The 14,718-nt window shown below is 50.1% G+C and overlaps 1 pseudogene; it reads left to right on the plus strand.

Moving 5' to 3' along the window:
- LOC128830435 (cytokine receptor common subunit beta-like) overlaps positions 1–14,718 on the plus strand; it is a 34,769-nt pseudogene that overhangs the window by 17,309 nt on the left and 2,742 nt on the right.

The raw sequence follows: 14,718 nt of genomic DNA on the forward strand, positions 1-14,718 counted from the left end.
GCGGAGAGCTGCCACAAGGCTGGGGGGGGGGGCGCAAGGTGGAAGTTTTGCCTAGGGCGCGAAACATCCTTGCAGCCTCCCTGACTCTGCCCAGGGTTATCTGGAGGTTTCTCCTTCAACTTAGGAAACGTTTCTCCTCCAGCTTGGGTTGGCAGAGGTGGAATGGTTAATAAAAGAGCTAGACAGTGATGTGTGGGTGGGACAGAGGGCTGGTAAAGGAAGCTCCCAGCACTGGAGTTCCTGACTGGCACCGACAGAGCACTGCTGCGAGGAGGTACAGAATGGGAATGTGGAGATGAGATGTGTCAAATGAGGGCACTGCTATTAGCAGTCCTTGGTGCTAGTCTGCTCAGGCAACAAGTTTCACACCCGCATATCCTTAGTCCTGCCCACAACCCAGAGTGGAAAAGGGAATGGGCAGGAAGATAAGCTGGGAGATGGATGCATGTTCCTAACGCATTGTTTGTGTTCTAGTCAAGCCGCTTGCGCCTGTCAACGTGACAATGACAAAGACGAAAGACCAGGAGTATGAGCTGAGATGGACAAAACAGATCCTAAGCTATAACCATATAGGTCAGAGATATGAATTCTTGTATTGGAAGACTGGTGACTCTTTGGAGGTAGGTGATGGTACTGTTGGGAGCTCAGGACTGTGCCAGGGAGGTGGGTGGATGGGACAGAGAGTTCCTCACCCCTCCTCCATCTCTTCTCCTCTTCTCTTCCCAGAATGCCCAGATTGTAAACATTATCAATGACAAGCCTCCCCGCATCTTCACCCTGCAGATGCTGGAGCCCTCCTCACACTATAGGGGAAAAATGTGGGCGAGGGTGCACTCGGATGGCTACAAGGGGCCCTGGAGCGAGTGGAGTGAGGAGTGCACCTGGGAAACTGAGAGTGGTACATCCCAGCTGGGCTACGGGCTTGGGACTTTGGGGGAGAGGGTCAGTTCCCTCCCTAGAGAAGTGAATCCCTTAGCTGGGGTTTATGGGGAACCGGGGTTTCATACAGTTTATTAAGCAAAGAGACTGACCAGTGTCTCCTTAGTACCTAGCTGCATGCTTCAGTTCACAGAGAATGGGTATAATTGGCGTATCTGAATGGAAGCCTGGGCCTGCCATTTTCCATGGGAACAAGAAAACAGTATGAAAATCAGGGGTTGGAAGTGGATGCACTAGGTGAGGAGAGAAAGGGGCCTCCACAAGGATGAACTGCCTACATTGTCAGAGTGTCGTACAGAGGTTTTAGTTCCATGATTCCCAGGAAAATTAGGGAGGAGGGCCACATGACTGTAATCTTCGCCTACACATTGTATCTCTGCACTGCAGCCTTTGAGGTGTCCAGGTTACTACCTTTAAGAGGAACCAGGCAGACTGGATCCCACTGGACGTGGTCAGGCTGAAAATGGGGCTGGAGGCCACTGAGAGAAGTTCATGGGTCTAAGTGGCGGGCTGGAGAAGGGAAGGAATGCTCCGTGCTAGTAGATAGAAAGGATCAATCAGTGGAGCTGGTTAAACGGTTCATTCTGAACAACATTTTCATGTCTGTGAAATAAGAAAAAGATGGGCTCTTTGCAACTGATTTTAAGCAAATCGATTGGAGCTTACAGGGGTTTCTCATGAAGTGTTGCGTCATGGGTGTGTTGTTCAGCATTTGGAATTCAGGCTGTGTGATTGGTCACTTGTTCTCATGATGCAGTTCCTGGTCTGCGATTGACTTCCTGAACTTGTACAAACAGGAGAGGTGACTTAATAGGCCTTAATTGTGAGTGTACAGACTCAAATGTTTGTGTTTCTTGTAAATTCACGCTTAACTGCAAGTCTCCTGGCATTTCAAATGACTGGGTGTTTTTGTTGTTGTTGATATCTGCAATGTTCTTGTAAGGATCTTCACCCTGAAGTTACTGATCTGTTGTCTCAATCTGAACTTCACTTTAACAAAATTTGTTGCTCTGGGAATTTCTTAATTTTTTTAAATATTCCTAACATGGGATTAGGGAGTGTAGGGGCTTGAGGACGATATCCCCTTTGGGGCTGACCTAATGAGATCTGTAGAGGAAAACCGCACTTCCACAGCACCTCCTGGGACACCCTGTCCCTTGGAGTTGTGCAGGAGAGGGAATTTTTTCTTGGGAACGTCTGAGGTCTGTGGGCATACGAGGACTCACAAATACAAGCTCATCCCCAGATGTTTACACAAATGTAAACTGGTTATCCAGATAGATCCTACAGGGTTTTCACTGGTCATTCAGAGAAGCGATGCTTCATGGGTGTGTTCAGCATTTGAAATTCAGATTGTGTGATTGATCACTAGGTCTCATGGTGCGGTTCCTGGTCTCCGATTGGCTTCCTGAACCTGTACAAACAGGAGAGGTGACGGAATAGGCCTTAATTGTGAATGTACAGAATCAAATATGTGTGTTTCTTGTAAATTCACGCTTAACTGCAAGTCTCCTGGCAATTCTAATGACTGGGTGTTTTTCTTTTTTTGTTGATATCTGCAATGTTCTTGTAGTTTAGTTTCTGTAATGACCCATCCAGTCCTCTAAATGGATGCAAATCTGACATCAGGAATTATAACATTCAAAAACCAATAGGAGAACACTTCAATCTCCCTGGTCACTCAATAACAGATTTAAAAGTGGCAGTTCTTCAACAACAAAAACTTCAAAAACAGACTCCAACGAGAAACTGCAGAACTGCAATTAATTTTCAAACTAGACACCATCAAATTAGGCCCAACTGGAGACTGGGAGTGGATGGGTCACTACAGAAACTAAATCAGTTTGTTAGTCTCTAAAGTGCCACAAGGACTCCTTGTTGTTTTTGCTGATACAGACTAACACAGCTACCACTCTGAAATCTCTCATTTATCTGTCTCAGTCTCTTCACCACTGATCCTCCCACTGCTGGTCCCAGCCTTCAACATCATGCTGATAGCATTTGGCTGGTGTGGTTATAGATGCCTACTCAGGTAAGTTTGCACTGGGAGTGGGAGATTCGCCAGACACATTGGTAGAGTGAGTGCAGGGAGGGGCAGAGAAACAAAGGTGAGGTGCCGTATTGGCACACCCCTATCCTTGATCTAAGGCTTAGTCCAGGGGATATGCCTGGGCTGCAGCTTGAGTGCTGGGCCATGGAGTTTCAGGACCTCTGGGTTGACAAGGGGGCCCAGGGTAAGGCTGTGTGTGAAGTGACCTTGCAAACTCTGTCTTGTTACAGCAAGAAGAAAAAATGGGAGGAAAAGATTCCAAATCCTGGCAGGAGTCATCTGCTCCAGAGCTACTTCCAGGTAAGAGAGAACTGCTGACCCTGGAGAAGTGGAAGTGGAAGCTCTGCACGGGGCAGAGAAAGGGGAAATGCTGCCCTGGGGTTTATTGCTGAGTGTGTAGCTGCCCAGGTGGAACCTCAACATGCTGATCAAACCACTGCCCCCGCCTGGGGGGTCATGGGAGCACTATGAGCAAACTGGAAACGGCAGATTAGGCCATTGGTCTCTCACATCTGTTATCCTGCTTCAGTGGCCAAAACCTGATGCTTCAGAGGTAAACAAACTCCTGCCCACAATGCACCTGGTCAAGAGTGCAACACTCTGCGTAGGGAAATTTCTTCCTGGCCCTACGTGCACGAGAAATCTATTTCTTCTCTCCCCTCCCCCAAATGTTACTAGCTGTTACTTTTATTGAGTGACCCTCTCATGCTATGGGACAAGGGGAAAAGGAGTCACCACTCAGTCTGCCAAGACCCCTTAGTAATGATCTTCCAGGGCAAGCCCCAACCACATGCATTTCCATGCGAGGGCCAGTCACAGTGTTTGCTTTGCAGGAGCATGCCCCCAAAGGGCTGGGGAAGGTGAAGGCAGGAGGCTGAGTCATGGTCCTGCCCCACCTCTGTACCTACTGCACCCTGGTGAGCAGGTATAATCACCCTACAGGATGGTGGCGCTTGCCTAGGTCCACCTCAAAGAGACACAGTCCCTCCCCCACCCACCCTGAATGGTGGTGCTCCCCACCAGCACAACTCCTAAAAACCTCAGCCAAGTCTATGCCAGGTGCCTCCATAGCTCCCCTCAGCACAGGATTGGGTGCTTCATAACCTTTAGTGCAGGGATCAGCAACCTTTGGCTCACGGCCCGCCAGGGTAAGCACATCCCTCGGCCCGCGCCGCCTTTTGCAGCCCCCATTGGCCTGGGACGGCGAACCGCGGCCAGTGGGAGCCGCGATCAGCCAAACCTACGGACGTGGCAGGTAAATAAACCGGCCCAGCCCACCAGGGTGCTTACCCTGGCAGGCCGCGGGCCAAAGATTGCCAATCCCTGCGTTAGTGTATTTCTCCTTACAATGCCCTTGTGAGCCAGGGCAGCACTATTATCCCATTTTACAGCTAGACAACTGAGGCAAGGAGGTTAAATGACTCGCCCAAGGTCACGCACAAAGTCTGTAGAGGAACAGGAACTTAAACCCAGGTCTTCCACACCTGACTCTAGACACCATCCCCCTTCCACTCTTGTCCTTTGCACATTCAATAAACCTGTCACTCTTTTTCTGTCCTGTATCATAGAATCATAGAATATCAAGGTTGGAAGGGACCTCAGGAGGTCATCTAGTCCAACCTCCTGCTCAAAGCAGGACCAATTAATTAGTTGATTCCCAACTAAATCATCCCAGCCAGGGCTTTGTCAAGTCTGACCTTAAAAACCTCTAAGGAAGGAGATTCCACCACCTCCCTAGGTAACCCATTCCAGTGCTTCACCACCCTCCTAATGAAAACGTTTTTCCTAATATCCAACCTAAACCTCCCCAACTGCAACTTGAGACCATTACTCCTTGTTCTGTCATCAGGTACCACTGAGAACAGTCTAGATCCATCCTCTTTGGAATCCCCTTTCAGGTAGTTGAAAGCAGCTATCAAATCCCCCCTCATTCTTCTCTTCTGCAGATTAAACAATCCCAGTTCCTTCAGCCTCTCCTCATAAGTCATGTGCTCCAGCCCCCTAATCATTTTTGTTGCCCTCTGCTGGACTCTTTCCAATTTTTCCACATCCTTCTTGTAGTGTGGGGCCCAAAACTGAACACAGTACTCCAGATGAGGCCTCACCAATGTCGAATAGAGGGGAACGATCACATCCCTTGATCTGCTGGCAATGCCCCTACTTATACATCCCAGAATGCCGTTAGCCTTCTTGGCAACAAGGGCACACTATTGACTCATATCCAGCTTCTTGTCCACTGTAACCCCTAGGTCCTTTTCTGCAGAACTGCGTCCTAGCCATTCGGTCCCTAGTCTATAACAGTGCATGGGATTCTTCCATCCTAAGTGCAGTACTCTGCACTTGTCCTTGTTGAACCTCATCAGGTTTCTTTTGGCCCAATCCTCTAATTTGTCTAGGTCCCTCTGAATCCTGTCCCTACCCTCCAGCGTATCTACCACTCCTCTCAGTTTAGTGTCATCTGCAAACTTGCTGAGAGAGCAGTCCATGCCATCCTCCAGATAATTAATGAAAATATTGAACAAAACCGGCCCCAGGACCGACCCCTGGGGCACTCTGCTTGATACCGGCTGCCAACTAGACATGGAGCCGTTGATCACTACCTGTTGAGCCCGACGATCTAGCCAGCTTTCTATCCACCTTATAGTTCATTCATCCAGCCCATGCTTCTTTAACTTGCTGGCAAGAATACTGTGGGAGACTGTATCAAAAGCTTTGCTAAAGTCAAGGAATAACACATCCACTGCTTTCCCCTCATCCACAGACCCAGTTATCTCCTCATAGAAGGCAATTAGGTTAGTCAGGCATGACTTGCCCTTGGTGAATCCATGCTGATTGTTCCTGATCATTTTCCTCTCCTCTAAGTGCTTCAGAATTGATTCCTTGAGGACCTGCTCCATGATTTTTCCAGGGACTGAGGTGAGGCTGACTGGCCTGTAGTTCCCCGGATCCTCCTTCTTCCCTTTTTTAAAGATGGGCACTACATTAGCCTTTTTCCAGTCATCCGGGACCTCCCCCGATCACCATGAGTTTTCAAAGATAATGGCCAATGGCTCTGCAATCACATCCGCCAACTCCTTTAGCACCCCCGGATGCAGCGCATCTGGCCCCATGGACTTGTGCTCGTCCAGTTTTTCTAAATAGTCCCGAACCAGTTCTTTCTCCACAGAGGGCTGGTCACCTTCTCCCCATACTGTGCTGCTCAGTGCAGCAGTCTGGGAGCTGACCTTGTTCATGAAGACAGAGGCAAAAAAAAAATCATTGAGTACATTAGCTTTTTCCACACCCTCTGTTACTAGGTTGCCTCCCTCATTCAGTAAGGGGCCCACACTTTCCTTTACTTTCTTCTTGTTGCTAACATACCTGAAGAAACCCTTCTTGTTACTCTTAACATCTCTTGCTAGCTGCAACTCCAAGTGTGATTTGGCCTTCCTGCATGCCTGAGCAATATTTTTATACTCCTCCCTGGTCATTTGTCCAATCTTCCACTTCTTGTAAGCTTCTTTTTTGCGTTTTAGGTCAGCAAGGATTTCACTGTTAAGCCAAGCTGGTCGCCTGCCATATTTCCTGTTCTTTCTACACATTGGGATGTTTTTTTTCTGCAACCTCAATAAGGATTCTTTAAAATACAGCCAGCTCTCCCGGACTCCTTTCCCCTTCATGTTATTCTCCCAGGGGATCCTGCCCATCAGTTCCCTGAGGGAGTCAAAGTCTGCTTTTCTGAAGTCCAGGGTCCATATTCTGCTGCTGTCCTTGTGTCAGGATCCTGAACTCGACCATCTCATGGTCACTGCCTCCAGGTTCCCATCCACTTTTGCTTCCCCTACTAATTCTTCCTGGTTTGTGAACAGCAGGTCTAGAAGAGCTCTGCCCCTAGTTGGTTCCTCCAGCACTTGCACCAGGAAATTGTCCCCTACACTTTCCAAAAACTTCCTGGATTGTCTGTGCACCGCTGTATTGCTCTCCCAGCAGATATCAGGGTGATTAAAGTCTCCTATGAGAACCAGGGCCTGCAATCTAGTAACTTCTGCTAGTTGCCAGAAAAAAGCCTCGTCAACCTCATCCCCCTGGTCTGGTGGTCTATAGGAGACTCCAACCACGACATCACCCTTGTTGCTCACACTTCTAAACTTAATCCAGAGACTCTCAGGTTTTTCTGCAGTTTCATACCAGAGCTCTGAGCAGTCATACTCCTCTCTTACTGCTGCCCAGATCTCAACCCACCTCCACTGGCCCTCTCTGAAGCTCTACAATCTCAGCTACAGCCTCTGTCCCGGGAGGTGATCAGAAATGTAGTGCTCCAAGGAGAGGCCACCCCGTCTGACAGAAGGGCACTATTTCCATTCCCTTTTTAATGCTCCCAATCAATCTATCAGCTTTTAGAGCTTTGTCCCGCTCTGGGCAGACACCTCCATTGCTCTGTTCCTCAGGGCCGGCTCCAGGCACCAGCTTAACAAGCAGGTGCTTGGGGTGGCCAAGGGATTGGGGCGGCACCTGCAGCAATTCGGGGGCGGCAGGTCCCTCACTCCCTCTAGGAGCGAAGGACCTGCCGCTGAACTGCCGCCGCCGATCACGGCTTTCCCCCCACCCCCAATTGCTGCCGCCAATCGCGGCTTTTTTTTTTTTTTTCCTCGCTTGGGGCGGCAGAAATGCTGGAGCCAGCCCTGCTGTTCCTGAAGGCTTGGCTGCAGCAAGTAGCCACCCCAGCACACCTCCTCCTGGCTGGGTGTCGCAGTGCAGCAAATTTCTCCTTAGTTTTTCCCTACTAATCTTTGGCCTACTCCAGCCATAAGAGTACCTGGCCCTCCGGTCAGATAACGTGACAGAGTCCTGCCCCTTCTGGCCAGAGTCCTTTACCATGTCCGATAGAACCGTAAACAAAACAGCCACCACAGCATCACAGGCCTGCCTCATCCGCTCCATTTATCCCCACAGCTTGTCTCCAGGTCCTGTGCTTTCAACAGCCCCACTGTCACGCTCCTTCCCTTGCTCAGGGGCTCAGGCAGGCTACTGCTCCTCAGGGCCACTGTCTCCAGTCAGGCTTCCCACTCACCCCTGGAGTGGGCTGTCTGCTCTGCCTCCTCCCTCTCAGCCTTCTCTCAGGCTACTTCCCACCTCCTCTCCCAAGGGTCTCCTTCCTCCCACTAGCCTCATTCAGCTCTTTATGGCCACAAGCCCTTCTCTTCCCCACCTGGGCTTATTTCTAATTAGGCCTGGCCCATCCTCCAGGTTCAAGGAGACAAGTTAATTGGCCTTACAAGGCTTTACCCTTTCACAGCACCTGTAGGGTAAATACCCCATTACATTGTATAACTGTGCCTCAGTGGGTCACAACTGAGAATGCCAAACTGCTAAGAAACAGGGCAAACACAACCCAAAACTGGTGGTTATTCTTCCATAAGATATACCAAATCAGCAACAAAAGTAAACTTCTGTTTCACCACACTGGCTAACAAGACGTCATAATGCAGTTTCCTTAGGCATTCCAGTTCTTATATCACCATCAAAACCACTGGACTTAGAGAGGAGTGGTTCTTTACAACAAGTCTCAAAAAATAAAAGGGTCTTCTGATCCCAAAGGACCAGCCACACACCCAGATCAATATGTACCTCAGATCTTACCCCAAAATCACACTGATGCCAATCCTTTAGTATCTAGAATCTAAAGATTTATTTATAAAAAGAAGGTGAGTTAAAATTGCTCAGAGGAATCAAATACGTATAGTAATTGCAAACACCACACTCAGGCTTGTAGCAGTGATGGAATAAACTGCTGGCTTAAGTCAAGTCTCTGGCTGCTTCCAAATCATTGAAAGGTCCTCAATTCCTTGATTAGACTGCTTCTATTGATATAAGTTCATAGTCTAGAGGTTTGGGCAGGAAAGAGGCCAGAGCAGGATAGAGGCAAAATGGAGGGGTTTCCAGGGCCTTTTATATCTTCTGCCACGTGCAGAGAACCTATTCTTTCAAACAAAGCTCTCAGCACAGCTAGTGGAAAATTACAGGTGACAAGATAGTGTTTGGAGTCACATGGCCAAGTCACATGTCCATGCATGAAGGTTTGGACACAGAAGAAGTGTAGCATTCACCGCCGCAGCACCTCCTGCTGGTCAGTTCCAGCCTCGGAGCGCCTTCTGCTGGCCGGTGTCTTCCTACTGGTGCCTGCTTCCTCCTGATCGCCACCTCTTATAGCACTTCAGCCCCACATTCCTCCTGGACCCTGGTGCACCTTACCTTGGGGTGCTGCCCCACAGCAGTGCACCCACACTCTGGGTCTCCTCTTCCTGGGGAACCCCAGTCCCCTAAGCCCACCTCACCTCAGTGACCCACTGCCAGTCCTCATCTAGCCCCTTCCCTCAGGGGCAGACTGCAGTCTGAAGTGGCCACTTCTCATTGGCAAGGGTTTTGGACTGGCTGCCTTTCCACCCCGAGCTGCCTCCCTGCAGTCCTAGTACCTCCCCTGGCCTTTAGCAAGGCCTCAGTCTGGGGACTTAACAGGCCAGATCTCCTCAGCTCTGCCTGCCTTTCCCCAGCTCTGCTCTGCCTCAGGTACCCTAATTGCTCTCCCAGGCAGCCTGGTCCTCTCTGCTCCTCAGCTTGAGCAAAAGTCTTTCATACTCTCTCAGCCTGCCCATTTATCAGGGTCATAGGCGTCGACTCGATGGGTGCTCTGGGGCTGGAGCACCCACAGGGAAAATTTGGTGCGTGCAGAGCACCCACTGGCAGCTCCCTGACCCACCCCACCGACCCAGCTCACCTCTCCCTCTGCTCTGCCTGCTCCTCTGAGCGGGCCTCCACGTCCTGCTTCTCCCCCCTCCCTCCCAGCGCCTGCGCCGCGAAACAGCTGTTTTGTGCAGCAAACCTGGGAGGGAGGGGGGAGGAGGAGGAGGAATGTGGCATGCTTGGGGAAGAGGCGGGGTCAGGGCAGGGATTTGGGGAGCGTTCCAATAGGGGCAGGGAGGGGGCAGAGTCGGGGCGGGGGTGGGACCGGGGCCAAGGGAACGTGAGGACCCACCGGCACCAACAAAAGTTGGCACCTGTGATCAGGGTCAGCTGGACCCTAATTGGGTGTGGCCACACCTGTGGCGGTTTATCCATCCAGTCTTCCTTGGTTGCTTTTAATCCCTTCTTAACCGGAACGGGGTGACTGCCCTGCTACAAGAAGCCATTACCTATACCTCAAACAGCACCTTTGCAGGACAGTTGATTCAGTGTAGATGGGGGTCTCCCATGGTCTACTGCCTGTTAAGTGTCTTTTGATGAGCCACTTAATTTGAATAGTCCCTCCAAGATGTGCTGGCTAACTACCTTGTGGGCGTTACCTCAGCAGCAAGCATTTGAAATCGAGGTATAGAGCCAATATTTATAACTTCAAATACAAAAATGATACATGCATATAGACAGCATAATCATAACCAACAAATCATAACCTTTTCATAGACATCTTACATGCCACATTTTATATGAGATTTGTTGCAGATATATAAGAGAGGTTGCAACAGTGATCTATATGATCATATCTTAATCAGATAACGTCACACATTATCCTTCGAGGACCCTGCCCAGCCGTGCATAGGAGAAGCCCAGGTAATTTACCTTATGCAGGTGCATGCTGAACTGCACCTACTATCATGTTGCTCATTCCCTCCATGGGTTCACATCCACCCGGAGATGCTGTCAAGTCTCTCTAGTTCCAAGTCTCTCTAGTTCTAACTGAAACAATCTTGTGTCACTGGCAAATGTCACCAACCTGCTGCCCAGTTCTCTCTCCAAATCCATAATGCACACAGCTCCCAGGGCTGGCCCCAGGACAGCTCAGTAATGAGCTCTCTGTGCCCTGAGGAGCAGCCATTCCCAATAGCTCTTTCTTACCAGTCGTGTAGCTGGTTTTCAATCCACAGTCGGACTCTGTTCCTAACCCCGTGGTTTTAAGTGTCTGTCACATTTCATTAGGTGTCTGATCCAAAGGTGTTCGGAAATCCCAGGAAATGGTGTGCCCCAGCTCACCCTGGGATGGCAGAGCTCTTATGCTATAGACACAGGCTGATTTCCTGGGCCCTGTCCCTGCCTACAGCAGCATCCCCATAGTCTCCCAGGGCAGGCCTGCCATTACGCACAGTGGCTGATTTGCTGCCCTCTGCACCTGCCCACACTGTTCCCCTGTGCTCTGTGAGCAGAGCTGCCACAACACACCTGGCACTACCTGACGAAGGGCAGAGTTAAATGAGAGAGATCAGCACTGGGGGAAATGAAAGGCCCATGGAGAACAAAATAAACCTCACCTGTAATGATGTCGACACCTGTGTCTTGTGAGCACCCCCTCTGTGGCCGATACCTGCCTGCAATCACTCAGTTTTGAATGGGGCGGAACCCACCTCTTGCGGGTTCCCCCTTCCTGGTCGGGTGTGAGCCTGGTTTTCTTTCAGTTCTTACAACAGGGTGGCACCTGTCTCTCATGAGCACGCCCCCAGCCAACGGTTCTTTTTGCGGTTCTTCAGTGCCTCAACCCTCCAGCCAAGTCACATGCACTGTCCCCCATTCCGGGATACACAGTCTCTAGGCCTTGTCATGGCCTGGTATGGGGCTCTAGCACCAATGCTTCTCCCGGAGGCACTGCCTTCTTTAACAGCCCAAAAGGGGCCCATCTCGGTTCCCTCGGTTGGTGTCCTTTCGACAGCCCTCCATGGGCTCAATCTTCAACCAGACCAGTAGGGCCCATCATGGTACCCTCGCCTGGTCTGGCTACATTCTGGGCTTAGCCTACCTGCACTGAACTGCCCATGGTCCTGCTGCTCTTCCAGCAAGCCAGGCACCCACTTCTCCCTCTTCAAGCTCCAGGCAGCAACTGTCTGCTCTGCCCTTGTTGCTTCCTTTTATATGACTCTTCTGCCCCCTGATTGGTCACTCCAGCAGCCCCTCTGATTAGCTGCTCCCCTGCAGCCACTCTAGACTGCCTGGAGGACTTCTCCTCTGCTCTTTTTTGGGGGGTGGTGAGGCAGGACCATGAGGCCTCCAGCAGGGGGCCTCCAGACCTACTCCCCCTCATCAAACCGCCAGTCCCCAGGAGCAATGTTGCCCCCAGGAGGGGTTAAAGTGCTACCATACACTGTGGTATCTCCACTATGGGGCTTCTGGCTCCCCACTGCCCTCAGGGAATCAGCCTTTGTGTGCCAGGAGTGCTATCTGCCCTTGTCTCTTTTCAGAAAGGACCGCTCAGGATTCCGCTGCCGAGCAGCCAGCTGGGCTTTGGCAAGCAGAGCCCTTTCGAGAAGACAGACGTGGTCAGCTGCATCCAAGTGCTGGATGGGTGAGTGGTCGGTGCACTGCTCAGTGGTGATACTCTCCGAGACGTTACTTGGAGATGGTGGCATCTCAGTTCCTGTGTGTGGCTGATCCCATCAGAGAGGGGTGGCAAATGTAACTGGTGTGAATGATAAACATTGGCACAACCTCCACATGCCCATCTGGTAATGTCAATGGATGGACTTGCAGCCCCTGGTCTCCCTGGCTCCCTGGCAACACCAGTCCCAAACCCTGAGCCCTTCCTCCCTGATCTCTCCTTTTGGAAATGGGCTTGCCTCAATGCCCTTGATTTCCCAATCTGGAAATGGAGGTGTGTGACGGGTTGGATCACAGAAACCCCTTTGGGACTGTCACCTGATGTGCTGAGACTACCTCTGAGACCGTTTGCCCTGCCAGCCTGGGACTCCAGAACCCCGACTTGTTGAGCCAGATATGCTAATCTGCTGCAACACAGACCCAGGGTCCAACCCACGCCCCCCAAACTGCAGACTTAACTGAAAACGGCTTAGCAAGTGTTCCTGTCTCTAGCACCTGGACACCCAGCTCCCAATGGGATCCAAACCCCTAATAAATCCATTTTACTCTGAATAAAGCTTATACAGGGTAAACTCATAAATTGTCCGCACTCTATAACACTGATAGAGAGATATGCGCAGCTGTTTGCTCCCCGGGTATGAATTACTTACTCTGGGTTAATTAATAATCAAAAGTGATTGTATTAAATATAAAAAGTAGGATTTAAGTGGTTCCAAGTAATAACGGACAGAACAAAGTAGGTTACCAAGCAAAATAAAACAAAACATGCAAGTCTAAGCCTAATACATTTAAGAAATTGAATACAGGTAAATCTCACCCTCAGAGATGTTCCAATAAGCACCAGGTTAAAGATGGATTCCAGTACCAGGTGACATGGTCACATGTCCTGTGAGACCCCAAGCCTTCATTCTTCCTGGCCTGACTCACAGGAAGGCTTGCAAGTAAACAGAGCCATTTACAACCAATTGTCCTAGTTGATGGGAGCCATCAAGATTACAAACCACCATTAATGGCCCAGAGTTATATTTCATATTTCTAGTTTCAGATACAAGAATGATACATTTATACAAATAGGATGACCACACTCAATAGATTATAAGCTTTGTAATGATACCTTACACGAGACCTTTTCCATTAAGCATATTCCAGTTACATTATATTCACACTCATTAGCATATTTTCATAAAATCATATGGAGTGCAATGTCATACCCTCCTCCTGAACTTACTGCCAGAGACTTGGACACTGTCCATGGCAGAGACAATACATCTACAATTCCCCCCCCTTTTTTTTAGGACAGGGCATTTACTACCCAGTTCTCTCTTCTCCTCCTGAGCATCGTTCTGTGCTTCAATCTCTTTGTCTTTTAAGTCCAGTGCTTGCTGGTGTGCAGTGCTTTGTTTGGCTGCTTCTGCCTTCATGGCAGCCTTTTCCCGGGCAAATTGCACATCAGTTTCCATTTGTCTTCCCTTGAGACCGTCACTCAATGAGCTGGGATACAACAGAGAACCCCCTCCTGCCAGAACAGGTGCCCCTCCACTCCTGCTTGCTGAATTAGACACTCCAGTCAGCTTCAACACAGACCCAGAGCTTGGGCCACGCCCCTCTGCAGTTCACTGAAACTGAGATCCACTCAGCTCAGGGGGTCTTCTGGAAATGGGCTTGCCTCAATGCCCTTGATTTCCCAGTCTGGAAATGGAGGTGGACAAGCACCCCCAGCACACCGATACACACACACCCCATCCCACATATGCCCTATCTTCTTGTCATCTGGAAGTGAGGCCCTCACCACCCGTGGGGCTGATTCTGGCTCTGGCAGCATACAAGAGCCAGTAGGAGCCGCCATAGGCCAGAGGATAATTCCTCCAGTGCAAGAGAAGTGTGGGGCCAATGTAAACATTGCAGTGGAGATGTACCTTAAAGTGTCTTGAGGTTGGTGCCCAGCCATCACTGGTCACGTTTGGAAAGCGCAGGCCATTATTTGTATTTGTTTGAACCCCCATCTCTCCTTGCCTGCCCCCTCCCTTTTGCTAGCTTCTACCTCAGTGGCTGTAAGCTCCTTGGGGCAGGGGCCATGTCTTTTTACAATCTCTGCCAAGTGCCAGGCAAAGGTCTGGTGCTATATAATGTGGGTGGTGGTGATCACAGTCTCTGTAGGGTGATGTGCTGCTTGGGCCCCCTAGGCTCCAGAAATACAGAAACTGCCAGACTGGGTCCAGCCAATGTCCATCTAGTCCAGTATCCTGCCAGGAACAGATGCCGGTGCCAGCTGCTTCAGAGGAAGGAGCAAGAAACTCTGCTAAAGGGAATTATGGGATAATCTTCCCTCAGGGAAAGATTCCTTCTAACCCCCAAAAGACCTTTCTCCCAGGGGACCCTCAGCTCCACTCCCT

The sequence above is a fragment of the Malaclemys terrapin genome, chromosome 1 (genome assembly GCF_027887155.1).
Source record: "Malaclemys terrapin pileata isolate rMalTer1 chromosome 1, rMalTer1.hap1, whole genome shotgun sequence".
Taxonomy (NCBI): domain Eukaryota; kingdom Metazoa; phylum Chordata; order Testudines; family Emydidae; genus Malaclemys; species Malaclemys terrapin.